The sequence below is a fragment of the Lolium rigidum genome, chromosome 1 (genome assembly GCF_022539505.1).
Source record: "Lolium rigidum isolate FL_2022 chromosome 1, APGP_CSIRO_Lrig_0.1, whole genome shotgun sequence".
Lineage (NCBI taxonomy): Eukaryota > Viridiplantae > Streptophyta > Magnoliopsida > Poales > Poaceae > Lolium > Lolium rigidum.
The window spans coordinates 251,464,841-251,482,231 of NC_061508.1; positions in this window are offsets into that span (position 1 = coordinate 251,464,841).

Consider the following 17,391-nt stretch of genomic DNA (forward strand, 5'->3'; position numbering starts at 1 on the left):
ATTGGGGTCAAGGTGAACACGAATCCATGTAGGTGGTGTTTTTCTGTGAATGTATTCTCCTCTGTGTGCCCTAGCTCCGTGTAAAAGGATTTTTGGGGATGGTTTGGTGTTCATTTTAGGTGCACGATTTTTTGTGTTAGCACTAAAATGCAGCAAACCTTTTCCTGTATGTGTGTTTGCTGTCCTTTTGTAGTTGCATTCGATTAATGATACCCATCATCACTATCATAGCTTATTTTTTTAGATTGTTTTCAGTGTTGATAAGTATATTAGATAGGTTTGAGAGTTTTGTATATGAAATGAGTGGGGGGGGGGGGGACCTGCTTGTTCTGTTAGAAATCTTTTCAGTTTTTGCAAACACTGTCGAAGCTCACTAAATAATGGTGGGAAGGGAAATCTTCAGTAATATTGGGGCCAGCCGCGGCGGGGGAGGAAGGAGAAGGCGAAGTCCACCTCCGAATGAACACCAAACCTGAATGTAGCTTATGTAATCTCCGAATCTGAATTTTTTGTTTGGTATAGTGGGTGGTACTAGCAAGTATGTGTACTAGTTAGGTCTAATCTTTAGTTTTGTCTTGTTTTTGAATAACTCTGTCCTGTCTAACTATCATTGACACATCGTTTTTTTTCTTCTTTTGAGCAATGAACTAATATCTTCTGATAAATATGCCCAGTTGATACTGTCTATTTTTTTCCTGGTTCATGGCATATGTCAACATGCTTATTTTTTGCTACCGTGTGTTTGTGTTTGTAGGCATCGTATCAACGACACTCGTTGCATGCTTTGCAGGAAGGGGCATCGTGTTTCTTCTTATAGTTGCGACTCGTCTGTACATGGGTTACCAAATGTTGATAGCCATGATGATATCACCTTATCTAGTGATGACTTCCCAGTTAATACTTCAGCGTTTTGCGTTGTCTATCCTTTCATGTTTTCATCTTCTTTTCATTTGTGTTTTTATTTGAATTTTCTAAATTATATAGGGGATTGTAAAATCAAGGAGGAGAATATTAGATGATGCATTGTTTCAGTTTTTCAGCAAGGAGGTAGCAGTTTTGCTTTTCTGAATTCCCTTTTTCTCATATTTTGTTATTATTCTTTTTCTGCCTACTTTTTATTTTGCTTTTGATGTTCCCTCTTCTCATATTTATGTTTGTTTTGTCAGGCTATGAAATCATTGAAGAGAGATTTCTCAATTTTCTGTAGTGATTCTGATGTATGGAAAGAGGTCCGATATTGTGTTTTATGTCTTTTTCTGATTGCCTTCTGCTTTCCCTTTTTGGGGGGTTTATAAATTGTTCCTTATGTACCTCTTAAATTCTTTTTCCAGAATAAGAAGGTGAAGATGTCTGGAATTGACAAATCATGCTTCACTGTATATTCATTCAAGTACTTCTTTGAAGTATTGCATCGACTTCTTGTTGAGCAGAAGAGTGTTATCCAGAAATTTGGTTTTGGTTGCTTGCTTGTATTTTCAAAGACTCACATTCCTTCATCTTTCATGCGCTGGCTCTCTTGTTGTGTTGACCCTCATTCTTCGCAAATTATTATCGATGACAAGATAATAAATCTTTCAAAAGATTCTTTCCACTTTGTTCTTGGCTTGCCAAATTCTAGTGCTGAGGTGGTTGATGACAGTGATGGTGGAGCGGACTTCATCATGTCACTATTCAATTTATCGGAAGTTCCTCACATCACCTTCTTTGGTGACAAGCTTAAGTCCACAAAAGCCCTATCTGATCAAGAGGTTTTTGTCTGTTTCATGCAAATTGCCATCTCTTGTTTCTTGTGTCCATCCGCCAATGACCGCTTGGACACTAAATACATAAAGCAGCTTGGTGATATCGAACAAGCGCGCAGTTTTGATATTTGTCAGTTAGTTTACAACCATTTCATCATTGGGATTGCAAAAACTTTGAAGTTCATAAAAGCAAAAGGAAGGAAACCGAAGTCGTTTGAGTTTTGTTCATATGCACTTGCAGTAAGTCTAGTAATTCTTCATAGTTTGATTTTTCCATCTGTTTTCATTTTATTTATTCTTTATTATTTTTCTTTGTTGTGTTTATTTTTTCTGATTTCATGCAGGTACAATACCTAGATTTCCTTGATTTCGGTGCTCATATTGTTGGTAGTGGAGTTCCTTGGTCAGTTTCGTGGCGCGGTGATATGATTGTTGAATACTCTGAGTTGGACCGTATAAGCAATAGATGTTTTGGTAGGAGACGCCTGAGAACCGATCTTCCAAGCTGCTACTTGAATGTATATTTCTTGTCTTTTTAGGTCATCAATTTTTGTTATTCATTACATTTTCTGATTTTTTTGTAATTCTAATATAAAATTCTGTATTCTGCTTATCATTTTTTAGAGAATGTCCTTGAGTAACATGCATTGCATGAACTGTGGTACACATTGTGAGCCTATGTCTGCACAAGTAAAGCAATCATTTCATCTCAAATTTGGCATGATTTTGGATGGAAAGGTATTATGATCATACTTTCTGTATTTTAGTGTTATATGCATCTCTTTTCCTGCTTTTCTAACCTCTCTTTATTTTTACTTTTATCCGCCGCAGATAATAGATGGTATCTTCGAAACTATCCAGTGTTTCCACTCATCTCAATGTGGTACCAGTAACATGTTAGAACTGTTATCTCACAATGTTCTAGAATATCTATCAAACTCACTGCCTTGTTACAAGAGCAGCAGAAGCATCCCGACAGACATACGTTGTTTTGGTTATTCAGTTTTTTGACTTCTAGGCATGTCATCCTTTTTTTCATGTGCTCATGTTTATGGGGATGGAATCTCTTTTTAATGTGCAGATACTCCTGTTGGCATAACAAGTACTCATATTGTTCAGAACTCGAACATGACAGGTATATTTTTCATTTCACCTCTCTGTTTGTAGATTTCTGCCTTAGCTGTGCTTATGTTTTGGTGTTAGTGAACTTGTCTTCTCTGTTTACGAAGATGTTGATCTGCACTACTATTCTCCTTAAACTAAACCTAGTTTCATTTCAATTCAGCACCAGAAATGCAACCTGTAGCTAAGGTCAAGTCAAGATTAAATATACGTTTACCAGAAAATGATGTACCTGGCCTTTGTAAATCTAATCTTATCTCTCATATCGGTCGTATGAATCTGTCACCTGCTCCTGTTGTGAAGGTATTCATTGATTCTAATATAGTTGTTCCATTTCTATTTTTTATCATTTTTAGGTCTTGTTTTTAATCAGACTTTCCAACTCCTTTTCCCTTTTCTGTTCTCACTTAGGAAGCTATGAAGGTACCAGGGCCCGCTGTATTGCAGAAGATGCTATCTAAAGCATCAAATGGAAGCAAACAAGCTCCAATACCTGTTGGCGACACAACACCTAAATCCATCTTGGTAATTTTCTTGCCTAGTCTTTTTTGTTTTTGTGTTTATTTTTGACTTTTCTTGAAAGGGGATGTATCATCTGACGTTTGTATCACTGGTACATCGAGGTTCAAGGATAGGCAAAGCAAGCTATCTTCGGAAGCTGATGCAGTTCACAACAGGGCGGTTCATCCGGAACTTAATCATGTCAAGAATTCTGTGAAAGTTGGAGTTTCCAGCTCGCATGAGTCTCCAGAAGTTATTGAGTGTGTAGATGTGATGCAGTTACTCCATTTCTACTGATAAACCCATTGCCTGGCAAGGGTGTGTAGATGTTGATACCTTTGTTCAGAAGCAGACAAGGCCAGGCAATGGGTTCAGACAAGGCCAGGCAATGGGTTTATCAGTCTGCAGCCAAAGAACCGTCTAGTTTTTCCGTTAGCACAGAATTCACGCTTCCCTGTATCAGATGACGATATCATGCATTACTGTGCAATTGTTGAGCTGGCTTACACTGATCGAATTCAGAAGTGAGTTTTATATCTCAGTCTCTCCTTGCTTCATAACTTCTGTTTTATTGTTGTAACTTATGTCACATTTCCTTTTTTGGGTTTCTTCTTTTTGAATACAGGAACTGTGCCCTTAAATATCATGGAGTCCATTGTAGTTTTATATCTCTTGGTCAGACCCTCATGCGTGACGGACACATCGACAACTTCTTAATTCCTTGTTTTTGTCGGAAGCTTTTTGAAGACAACCATCCTACGAAATCTGGGAGGCATTACTTCTTCTCCTACGTGAGGGTATGTATATGTACATATTTATCCTACACTAGTTTGTTTGTATGGCCTTTTCTCATATCCGTTCATTCCCTTTTTCAGGAAAGCATTCTTGAGTTATCCAGTACAATGCATGAGAAAATTGTTGTAAGAGCAAAATTCACACCCCAAGTTTTGTGTGTTTGATGACAACACTTGAGTAATCTCACCGTGTGCCTTGAGTATCATTGTTAGATTTGCAAGAGCACGGTGACCTCGCCGGACGCGTCAAGATCGGAAGACTGAAGCGTAGTTGATAGGTTTTCTGGTTTTGTGTGTGTTTAGCGAGGTGACATGGTTGGAGAGAAAAAGGGAAGAAAACCAGATTTAGCCAGGCCGGTACTACCGGTACTTGTAGCGGTAGTACCGCTACCCCTATAGGTACCGCCCTCGGTACCGCTCTGAGTCTGCGCTGATTTCGTCCTCCAGAACACGCTGCGGTACCCCTGCGCATACCGGAGCGGTAGTACCGCTCACGGTACCGCTTAGGTACCGTAACCGAGTTACGGTCGTACCACCCTGGTACCGCTCTGGTACCACTTTGGATCCTGTGAGTCTGGACCCTATTGTGGTACCTCAAGCGGTACCTCGTGCGGTAGTACCGCTCTGCGTCCTTTGACCAGATCTGGAGGGATTTCGAACTCAGAGCGGTAGTACCGGTTCCATGAAGCGGTAGTACCGCTTAGGCCAAATCTGGACATAACGGTTGGATTTGGAGGAGCCTATTTAAGGGCCCCTTCTTCCCCAACACGATTTTATCTCTTCCCCTTCTCTCTCCTCCATTGTTGCTGAGCTTAATCCTTGAGGATCTCCTCCCCCATCCAACCAATCTTGCCCAAACTTTGAGGATAGGTGGAGGAGACCCCGATCTATAGTTCTACCTAGAGAGATTTCACCAATACTAGCTATTCCTTAGTGGATCTTGGTGGTAGGGTTCCTTAGTGGGGCATTGGAGAAGAGTTCCTTTGGTGGAGCATTGGAAGAGTTCCTTGGTGGGGCATTGGAGAAGAGTTCCTTTGGTGGAGCATTGGAAGAGTTCCTTTGGTGGAGCATTGGAGATGGGTTCCTATGGTGGAGCATTGGAGATGTGCATCTATGGAGTCTAGCTTGGTGATGTACTAGATCCATAGGGTGTTGGGAGCATCCTTGTGTGTGGAGCTCGCCCCAACCTTGTGAAGGAATCACCGCCTCGACCGGTGCCTTAGTGGAAGAGGGAGAGAACCTCCGTGGAGCTCTCTCGAGGAAGAAGGTGAGGCCTTCCTTCGTGGTGTGGCCGCCTAGTCTCTTGTGTGAGACTAGCACCTCCTCAACGCAGACGCACTTCCTTTAGTGGAAGGAACTGCGAGAAACAAACCTCGACTCGCCTCGCGCCCCCCCGGTTGTCTCGCTCCTTACTCTCGTTATCTTGTTGATTCCTTTACTTGTTGCACTTGTCCGATATTCATTGTAGGATCACCCCCATTGCTAAAGTTCACACCTTTTACCTTCCGTTGCGTAAAAATTGAAAAAGACTAAAACTTGTCGTAGCGCCATTCACCCCCCTCTTGTTCGCTACGATCCATTCAAGTGGTATCAGATCAAGGTTTTCTTGCTCGGGCTTTACCGCCTAAGAAATGGCCGAATAAGAGGCGGACAAGAATGGGTCACCTTCCCTTGTGACACCCGCTCCATCATCGCCCATCGATTCCACGACGGCTACGTTGGATGACCTCAAGAAATTGGAGTCATCCATCGTTGCCCAAATGAAGGCGATGATGATGGAGTTGGTTGTACAAAAACCAAACCCTCCACCAAAAGCAAGTGCCGAGGATCCGCCACCAAAAGCTAACCCCTTCCTCTTGTTGATTTTGTCGCGCAATCGACAAAAGATCCACAAAAGGAAGGGCTTGAGGATACCGGCACTTCAACAAAAGGGAATGATGATGACACACCGGTTGCGGAACGTCAAGGAGGTTATCATGCGGTGCCACCACCAAATGATTACACCATAAACGTTCAATACCAATGCCGCATATCTTTTCGCATGGTTCACCACCGTTACTCGAGTCAAACAACTTTGAGAATTGGCAATTCTTAATGCGTTCTCATGTGCGCAGCGCTTCTACCGAGCTTTGGCGTATTATTGAGGAGGGCTATTCAGCACGAGATCCAAAGAGCTTGACAAGAAGAGATGTGGTGGATGACCAACTCAACGCCACCGCCATCAACATGATTCACATGGCCATCACCCCCAAGGACGGCGCTCACATCCGCTCGCTCAAGACCGCCAAGGAAGCATGGGACAAACTTGAGAAGCTCTTCCTCGGCAATGCAAGCATCCAAAGCTCTCGTTTTGATGAAGTGAACAACATGGCCGATAACTTCGTCATGATTGAAGGGGAGACCCCCGAAGAAATGTATCGGCGCCTCATCGCTCTTGCCGTGCAAATGCAAGATCTTGGAGCAACGTTCGTGGATGACCATTGGATCAAGCGCAAGTTCTACAACGCTCTCCTCCCTTATGAGGAAGTGAAGTTGACGGCCATCCGCCAAAACGCCTCCTTCCGTGCTATGACATCCGATGAAGTCCTTAGCGAAGTCGTTGCTTTGGACATCTCCAAGAAGAATGCGGAGGATCTTGTTGCTCGCGCCCACAACTCCCGCAAGCCCAACCTTGCATTGAAGATGAAGGTGCATGAAGCTAGTGAAAGCGATGAGGATCCCGTTGAGTGGGGATCGGATGATCTCAAGATCAACTACCATGAGCACATGGCTCTCGCCGCCAAGAAGTTTTGGGATGGAAACATGTCCCGAAACACAAGACCAAGAAGATCACGTGATTCTCCAAGAAGACTCTCCAAGAGCCCAAGAGAAGGGACAAAGGGAAGAACATGCTACAATTGCGGCGACAAGAATCATTTTGTCACGGATTGTATGTTTGAGAGAAGAGAAGATCATGGTGGAAGGCTTATCCCAAAGGATAGGTACAAGCCACTCTCCAAAGGATTCTCCAAGTTCTCCCCAAGGTCCGATGACGACAAGGTCTCCTCCAACAAGAAGCCTAGAGCCTTCATCATTCGAGAAGAGTACTCCTCCGATGAAGATGGAGAGCATGAGGACAAGCGCTCCAACAACGAAGGAGAGGGAGTGGCCGCCATCGCCATTTCCACTCCCTCTATCTCACTCCTCGACTCTCCTAATGAGAACCTCGTCACCAACAATGCACGTTGCCTTATGGCAAAGGTATCCACGGAGGTAAAATCCCCTTCCAAACCATTATCTTCGACTAATGCCTTATATATTGATGATGCCACTAGTCTCACCGTTAAACGTGAGATTATGGGTTTGGATTCCTTGGATTATTTTCTCACTAACATGAAGGGGGACACCAAGATTCATGTTGGGGCTCTCTTGGCCCAACTTGGTGCGGCACAAGATCTTATTGAGAAGAGGGAGAAGTTGGAAAGGGAAGCGGCCTTTGAGCTTGCCAATCTCAAGGAGGAGCTTGATGATGAACGGAATCTTCGCATGTCTCTTGAAGCTAGTGTCATCGTCCTTGAAGACAAGAACGAGGTTATTGTTTCACGACTCACCAAGGATCGAGACCATGCTCTTGAGTTGGTTGGTGACCTCAAAAAGAAGATGCTCTCTCTCGAGGAAGCCAACAAAGGAAAAGATGATGAAGACCCCAATCCTTGTCACGATGAGCTTGTGATCAAGTTACTTCCTTGAGGAGGCACAATGCTCTTCTCTTGGAAGTCAATGCTCTTCAAGAAGAAGCCTTGGATGAATATTACCGCTTGTTCAAAGAGAAGACCTCATGTTGCAACCATGAAGAAGAAATTGCCGCTCTTGAGATCACCAAGGCCAAGCTATTGAGTTTGAGTAGCAAGCAAGAAGAGTCGTTGGTGGAGTGTCTCCGCATGAGCAAGGAGAAGGATACGTGTTGTGACCATGAGGAGGAAATAGCCGCCTTGAAGAGAAGGGAAGCCAAGCTCATGGAGGTCAACTCCATGCAAGAAGAAACCTTGAAGGAGTACTTTCCTTTGAGCAAGGACCGTGCATGTTGCACTCATGAAAGCGACATTGCCAAGATGAAGAATGACAAGCGCTTGCTCATGAAGTTGAACGCTCTCCAAGAAGAAGCTTTGATGGAACACTTCCGAGTGAACAAGGCGAAGGAGGTCCAAGTGTTTGATATTTTCCATCCCCACCCGGAGCATGAAGATGAAGTCAATCGCTTGAAGGCCAAGGTTGATAGACTTCAAGTTCAAGCCAAGTACTTGGAAGGAATCATTGAAGCTAAAGATGGAGCCAAAGAGGGCTCGTGCAATGAAGGAGGAGTGGCTACCAAGCCAAAGAGGAAGAGGAAGAGGAGGACCAAGAAGAATAAGAACAAGGAGAACATGGAGACCAACCTTGAAGGGAGCAATGCTAGCTCAAGAAGAGATGGAGTACCCAACTCCGCCTCGACGGGTTTCGCCGGCTCTAACAACCCTTCTCATGTTCTTTTTGTTGATTATTATGGACATATTCGTGCTCGCTTTATTGGTCCTCAAAAGGACAATGTTGATTGGACTATTTGGGTTCCCAAACCCCTTGTTACTAACATGCTAGGACCTATTGAAAAATGGGTACCTAAATCCAAGACTTGATTCCTTGTAGGACTATGCTTCCGGTGGCGCTAAATGGGTGGTTGATAGTGGAGCCACAAGTCATATGACCGAAAGCAAGGATATTGTTGTTGACCTCGTGCCTTCTCTCTCCACCGTTTCATATGGCGACAACACGTGCTCTAAGGTATTGGGTCATGGCAAGGTGGTGGTAGCTGTAGGATAACGTTGCATAGAAAACAAAAAATTTCCTACCGCGAACACGCAATCCAAGCCAAGATGCAATCTAGAAGACGGTAGCAACGAGGGGATTATCGAGTCTCACCCTTGAAGAGATTCCAAAGCCTACAAGATGAGGCTCTTGTTGCTGCGGTAGACGTTCACTTGCCGCATGCAAAAGCGCGTAGAAGATCTTGATCACGGCGCCACGAATGGGCAGCACCTCCGTACTCGGTCACACGTTCGGTTGTTGATGAAGACGACGTCCACCTCCCCGTTCCAGCGGGCAGCGGAAGTAGTAGCTCCTCTTGAATCCGACAGCACGACAGCGTGGTGTCGGTGGTGGTGGAGAAATCCGGCGGAGCTTCGCTAAGCGTGCGGGAAGTGGAGGAGCGGGGCGGCTAGGGTTTGGGGAGAGGGGGGCGCCGGCCACTAAGGGGTGCGGCCACCTTGGTGGTTCTTGGGGGTGGCCGGCCCCCTCCCCTGTCCCTCATTATATAGGTGGAAGCCCCAAGTGTTGGACTACAAGTCTCCGAATAAGACCCGAACCCAAAACCTTCCATGTGATAGGGAAACCTACCCAAGGTGGGAATCCCACTTGGGGTGGGATTCCCCCCTTCCATGTGGGGGGGTGGCCGGCCCCCATAGGGGGAGTCCACTTGGGACTCCTCCCCCTCTAGGGTTGGCCGGCCATGGAGGTGGAGTCCGTTTTGGAACTCCGCCTTCCATAGTGGTTTCTTCCGGACTTTTCTAGAACCTTATAGAACCTTCCATAGAACCTTCCAGATCATTTTAAATCTCATAAAATGACTTCCTTTATATGAATCTCATTCTCCGGACCATTCCGGAACTCCTCGTGATGTCCGGGATCTCATCCGGGACTCCGAACAAATATTCGAACTCCATTCCATATTCAAGTTCTACCATTTCAACATCCAACTTTAAGTGTGTCACCCTACGGTTCGCGAACTATGCGGACATGGTTGAGTACTCACTCCGACCAATAACCAATAGCGGGATCCGGAGATCCATAATGGCTCCCACATATTCAACGATGACTTTAGTGATCGAATGAACCATTCACATACGATACCAATTCCCTTTGTCACGCGATATTTTACTTGTCCGAGGTTTGATCATCGGTATCACTCTATACCTTGTTCAACCTCGTCTCCTGACAAGTACTCTTTACTCGTATTGTGGTATGTGGTCTCTTATGAACTTATTCATATGCTTGCAAGACATTAGACGACATTCCACCGAGAGGGCCCAGAGTATATCTATCCGTCACCGGGATGGACAAATCCCACTGTTGATCCATATGCCTCGACTCATACTTTCCGGATACTTAATCCCACCTTTATAACCACCCATTTACGCAGTGGCGTTTGGTGTAATCAAAGTACCTTTTCGGTATAAGTGATTTACATGATCTCATGGTCATAAGGACTAGGTGACATAGGCATCCCCAATGGGCCTGCCGAAGATAGTACCCGGGGTTTACTGAAGGCCCATTACCCGAAGAATAAGAAGATTCGGAAGCCCAAGATATTATCAAGGAAAGCTAGAGTTGTAATAGGAAGCATTATTTGTAATCTTGCGGGATGAGTTAGAAACCCTCCCGGACTCTGTAACTTGTACAATACGAATCCCTCGGCTCCGCCTCCTATATAAGGGGGAGTCGAGGGACAAAGAAGGCATCGAATCATTGTCTCTCAAACTCTAGTTTTCATAATCATCGAGTACTTTTCGGCTGAAACCTTCGAGATCTACTTGCCCTCTACTTCCAACTAAACCCTAGTCTACAACCCGTAGGCATTGACAAGTTAATACTTTGTCAATTGGCGCCGTCTGTGGGAACTAGAGGCGTCAAGGATCTGATCTCGATGGCACGTTCAAGATCGTCGACTTCATCAACCGCAAGATCGTCGACTTCATCAACCGCAAGCAACACAATGGATCGAGGTAAACAGATCGCAACTGGTCTTGTCGATTTTGTTCCTCACCCGCCCTCCCGTTTGGATGCATATGCGTATCTGGAGGAGCCTATGGAGATGACGTTCGTAAGATTTCACTTTCGCGTCGAGAAAGAGGGATCGTATCGTGTCGAAATTCCGATTTCGTCGGGATCGTCGGCGGTCGATTTCGATTTTTCAAGCTATACATCGTCAACCGAATCAGGAGAGGAAGAAACTTCGTCGTCACGCTTCATCAGCACCAGGGCAAGAGAAAAACTGGCCAAGATCTTCAGCGACATGTTGCTTGAGTCATCTGCGGACTCCTATATAAGCGATGGCTCAAGCAGTATCGACAGCTACGACTTCATCGACAAATCTACTACAGTGGGCAAGGTCTTCGCCAATCTTCATGATGGTGTCACCAAACCCAACATAGATCTGAATACAAAGTATCATCAGATTTATGTCATCGGAGAGCCAAGTCATGATCAGGAGGAAACATCTGAGGCTTTCGACGATTTGGAAAATCCATACGTCGATCCCTCTGATTTGCGACGAGGCCTAGGCAATAAATATATCGGGCCACAGCCCGCGAGAAGAGTCCAACTTCCGCAAGCAGCATGGGATAGAGCCGCAAGAGATATGGATGGCTCAGAACCAATGGCCACCACAGCCACGCCAGAAGAGTTACAAGCATATCAATATAGGCTCGCACGAGCCGCAAGGGAATTGGAAAAACAGACAGTTGAGTTAAACAGAAGAAAGGAGGCAACCTCTGCATCAAGTAGGCGAAGGGCAGCGCTGAGTCGACAATCTAGAACTTCGGGTGATAGCCACAGAGAAGCTCGGAACAGAGCAAGATCAAGGTTACAAAACGTACCTGAAGGAGAAAGAGAGCACTTAGTTCAAAACCTCGACATGTCTTTTATGTCGATAGACACGAGAGGAAACATCATACCCAAGACACCAGAAGCTGGGTATATGGTGACACAAGATTTCATCCTTGCATCCAGACCACCCCCAGGAGATCCAAGGGAGGCATTGTATAACATGGCAATGGCAGGAGTTGGAGCCATGGGGACAGCGTTTGTATCAACACCTCCCGAAGGAACAGCAAGGCAAAATAGTCCACGACCTGCGGCAGCAACAGTAGCAGCTCCCGAACGACCAAGTGGAGCAAGGGACACGGCAGCACAAGCAAGGGTCGATAGAGCGCGACAAAGCAGAAGGGAACATCGGCAGTCCCCAGAGCTAAACGACGAGGATATGCGTGGTTTGCCATGCTTCACAAGGAGAGTCCGAAAAACTCGAGTCCCTTCGGGATTCAAGTTACCTGATAACTTCAAGAAATTTGACGGCCTTCAGGATCCAGAGGATTGGCTAATCGATTATCTCGAGACGGTGAAACTCACAGGAGGAACCAGAGCAACAACTATGCAAAGTATTCAGGTACATTTGAGTGGAGCCGCACGATCATGGATAAAGAAACTTCCTCCAGGATCTATCGACAGCTGGGAAACCTTCGAGGACGTGTTCGTCAAGAACTTCCGGTCCACATGTAAAAAACCTGCGTCATTAGAGGAGCTAAGAGCATGCCGACAGAAGCCAGACGAGCCTATGAGAAAATATATCCAAAGGTGGAATATCATCAAAAACTCGACAGAAAATATATCTGACGAGAGAGCAATAGATGCGTTTGTCGCAGGAATCAGGCGTGGAGATTTTGTCGAGGATTTGGGAAGGACCAATCCAAAGACAGTATCCGCGTTAATGGAAATAGCAAACAGATGGGCAGATGGAGAAGATGCTGTTCACAACAAATGGCATAGGTCGCCAGAGGAAGACCGCAGTCGAAATTATCAACCAATGCGACGATTTCCTCGGCAGTATTCGAGCTATGATGCTCCAGGACAAATCTCGGCTGGTTTCCGATCAAGCGTAGGAGGAAACAACAGAGAGGAGTACCAGAGAAGCAACGAGCAACGAGGCGACAATAGAGATGACTCTCGAAACAATAGGCAAAATAGCGGGCCAAGGTTCCAGAGGCCTTTTGTGTCCCCCGAAGAGATGATGAACGGGCCGTTTCAGATGCACTTTTTCCTCGACAGCAACGGAAAAAGACAGTCAGGACATCTGCAAAAGGATTGTCGCAATTTCCAGGCAATGCTAAGGTGGGCAGGGCATTCTAATGCTCAGGCAGCACAGAGAAACCCTCGAGAACCCAGGAGTGAGATTCACTTGCCACCTCCTCCCGCGATTACGGACGACAATCGACATCAGCTAAGAATAGCGGCAGCACCTCCACCACCACCTTACGTGGATCCTAACTCTAACGGAGCGGTCTCGATGATTCAGAAGGGAAGGCCATCCAACAGAACTCAGAAAGTAATTTCGCGGCAAGTGTTCATGGCAGAAAAATGCCTCCACCAACAGTTGAGTACCTTAATTGGTCAGGGCAAGACATTGGCTTCACCATAGCAGATCATCCACAGCAAGTTCCTCGACCAGGGCAGTCAGCACTTATCCTACCAGCAGTCATCGCAGGATTCGACGTCTCTCGCGTGTTCATAGATGGCGGCAGCAGCTTAAACCTTATGTACGCAGATACATTAAGGAAGATGAACATATCCTTAGCAAACCTGAAGCCAACAGACACGAGATTCCACGGTATCACACCAGAGAAGCCAAGTTATCCGCTGGGGAAGATTAATCTCGACGTCCAATTTGGGACCCGAGAAAATTACAGAATCGAGAAGCTGGAGTTCGAAGTCGTAGATTTTCCGTCACAGTACCACGCTTTGTTGGGACGACCAGCATATGCTAGATTTATGGCGGTACCACATTACACGTACCTGTTGTGGAGGATGCCTGGACCTAAGGGACCAATCACAGTCAAAGGAAGCTTCGCCCTAGCCGATAAATGTGATAAGGATTTTGCAAGCTGAGTATTTGGCGTCAAGGCTCATGACTGACTACGACGTGCTGCCAGACGTTGGAAGGCCAAATAAAGAATCAACTTTCAACACTGAGAAAAATTCTAAGGAGGTGCAGATTCACCCGACAGACCCGAAAAAGACGACATCCATCGCAAACGACATGGACCTCGCATAGGAAAGCGCGCTCATCGAGTTCCTCCGTGAGAACTGGAAAATCTTCGCATGGTGTCCAGGTCGACATGCCAGGAGTACCCAGTGGAACTTGCCGAGCACCACCTAAACTTGGATCCACTAGCGAGACCAATCAAACAACCCTTGCGGCGTTTTTCGGAACCAAACCGCAAGGCTATCGCCGTCGGAAATTGATCGACCGAGAGAAGCTGGTTTTATCAAGGAGCCGCACACGGAGGCCACATGGGTAGCTAATCCGAGTGTTGGTGCCGAAGAAAAACACTAAGGTCCTTCGCATGTGCGTCGACTTTACGTGTCTCAATAAACATTGTCCAAAGGATCACTTTCCCCTCCCGAGGATCGACCAAATTATCGACTCCACGGCAGGATGTGAACGTCTTTCCTTTTTGGACGCATATTCTGGTTATAACCAGATCAGGTTAAAAGAAGAAGAAGAAGTAAAAACAGCGTTCATCACACCTTACGGCGTGTTTTGCTACAGAACAATGCCCTTTGGTCTGAAAAACGCGGGAGCAACATATCAGAGGATGATGCAGAAGTGTTTGGCGACACAGATTGGGAAAAATGTGCAAGTGTATATCGACGATGTCGTCATAAAGTCAAAAAAGGGGGCGACGCTGATTGAGGATCTCAAGGAAACCTTTGACAACCTCGACAAATTCTGCCTCAAGCTGAACCCGATGAAGTGCTCCTTCGGCGTCCCAGCAGGAGAACTTCTTGGATTTCTAGTTTCAGCAAGAGGGATTGAAGCAAATCCCGACAAAATACAAGCTATCGTAACAATGAGGAAGCCAACAAAGTTGAAAGAAATACAACAATTAACTGGGCGAGTCGCAGCTTTAAGCAGATTCGTCGCCAGGCTGGAAGAAAAAGCGTTACCGTTTTACGCTTTAATAAAGCAAGGGGAGAAATTCCAGTGGAACGAAGAAGTCGATAGAGCTTTCGAGGATTTGAAACGCACAATCTCGACACCACCAATCTTGGTGGCGCCGAAGGAAAAGGAACCTCTCTTGTTATACATTGCAGCCACACCCCAGGTGGTTAGCACGGTGCTAGTCGTTGAAAGAGAAGAAGAAGGGAAACTCCATGGAGTGCAAAGGCCGGTATATTTCATCAGTGAAGTTTTATCGCCTTCCAAACAGCGGTACCCGCAGTACCAGAAACTAGCATATGGAGTGATTACAACGGCAAGAAAGTTGCGCCACTATTTTTCGGCACACCCGATAATAGTAGTCAATGAAGCACCTCTCTCAAATATACTGAACAATCCAGAAGCTACATGGCGTGTCTCCCTTTGGGGAATAGAACTTTCCCCTCGGGACATCACGTATGAAAAAAGAAAAGCAATCAAGTCGCAAGTTTTGCCAGATTTCATTGCAGAGTGGATGGAGCTACAAAACACGGGACCCCCAGATTTGTCGAGAACTTGGACTATGAACTTTGATGGATCCAAGAGAGTAGAAGGAGTCGGCGCGAGAGTGATACTTATATCACCTGAAGGCGACAAGTTAAAGTATGTCCTACGGATGACGTTCCCAAACGCATCCAACAATGAAGCAGAATACGAAGCCCTCATACACGGGATGAAGATGGCGAAAGCTTGCGGCACAACTTGACTAAAATTCTTTGGCGACTCACAATTGGTGGCTCAACAAGTTATGAACCAATGTGATGCAGTCAATGATAGCATGATAGCATACAAGGAGGTGTACAATGAGCTCGAGAAGCTGTTTGATGGATGCGAGGTAAATCATATCAGTAGGTTGAGCAATGATGAAGCCGACGTTCTCGCAAACATCGGGTCGCAGTGCCTCCCAATCCCACCAGGTGTATTTTGGGAAGAAATAGTGGAGAGATCCACAAAGCCGAAGAAGGCGCAGAAAAAAGCAAAGGAAGAAAAAACTTCGGCGCCCCTCAAAGAGGCCGCGGAGGACGAAGAAGATCAAGAGCTTGTGATGATGGTAGAAGTTCCTTGGATGCAAGCGTACATATCGTATATCCTTAGGAAAGAAATACCCGACGATCCAGTTGTGGCAAGGCGAATTATTCGACGGTCCAAAGCTTTCACAGTGGTCAAAGGGGAGTTATACAAGCGAAGTATTTCAGGCGTCCTACAAAGGTGCGTCACACCCGAAGAAGGAAGGATAATCCTAAAGGATGTGCATGAAGGAGTATGTGGTCACCATGCGAGCAGTCGAGCTATTGCAGCCAAGGTTTTTCGGGCAGGATTTTACTGGTTGACAGCAATAGAGGATGCAAAAGAGATAGTGCGAACCTGCGACGCGTGCCAAAGATTCGCCGCAAAACCTCACTCTCCGGCGGCAGAACTGATGCCAATACCATTGTCATGGCCCTTTGCCCAATGGGGACTTGATATGGTGGGAAAGTTGCACAAAGCTTCGCCAGGAGGATATGAGTACCTGTTGGTTGCTGTCGACAAATTCACAAAGTGGGTAGAAGCGAAGCCAATAAATTCACCAGATGCAGCATCGGCAATAAAGTTTGTGAAAGGCCTCGTTTTTCAGTTCGGAGTGCCTCATAGCATTGTCACAGACAACGGTACCAACTTTACATCCAAGGAATTCAAGGAGTACTGCGCAGAAGTAGGCATTAAATTGCACTTTGCGTCAGTTGGGCACCCACAAACCAATGGCCAAGTCGAGAAAGCCAATGGCATCATCTGCAACGGTATCAAAAAGCGCTTGCTAGGACCGCTTGAAAAGGCTCGACATACCTGGCCAGAAGAATTGCCAAGTGTTTTGTGGAGCATCCGAACAACACCAAATACGGCGACACAAGAAACTCCGTTCTTCCTCGTCCACGGAGCTGAGGCAGTACTACCAATTGAGATAGAGCATGATTCTCCAAGAGTGACAGAGTATGACGAAGAAACTTCAAGAAAAGCTTTGGAGGACGACGTGGACGCACTCGATGAAGCTCGAGATGAAGTACTTTCACGAGTCACCAAATACCAGCAGGACCTCAAAAACTACCACAGTCGACGGTTAAGGCTAAGATCTTTCCAGGTCGGAGATTTGGTCTTACGGTTAAATAAAAAAAGTACTGAAAAGCTCGAGTCGCCATGGCTAGGCCCTTACATCATCACAGAAGTAATCGAAGGAGGTGCATACAGGATCAAGGACAAGAAGACAGGGGTTCCCGAGAAAAACCCCTGGAACGTGGCGCAGCTCAGGCGGTTCTACGCCTAGAGTCGAAATATAGTCCTCCTCTCGTAAAAAATACAATGTACCGAAACGCCCGCGAGTTTTCGTACGCACTCTTTTCCTTTTCGGGGCACCGAGTGGGGCCGGAAAGGT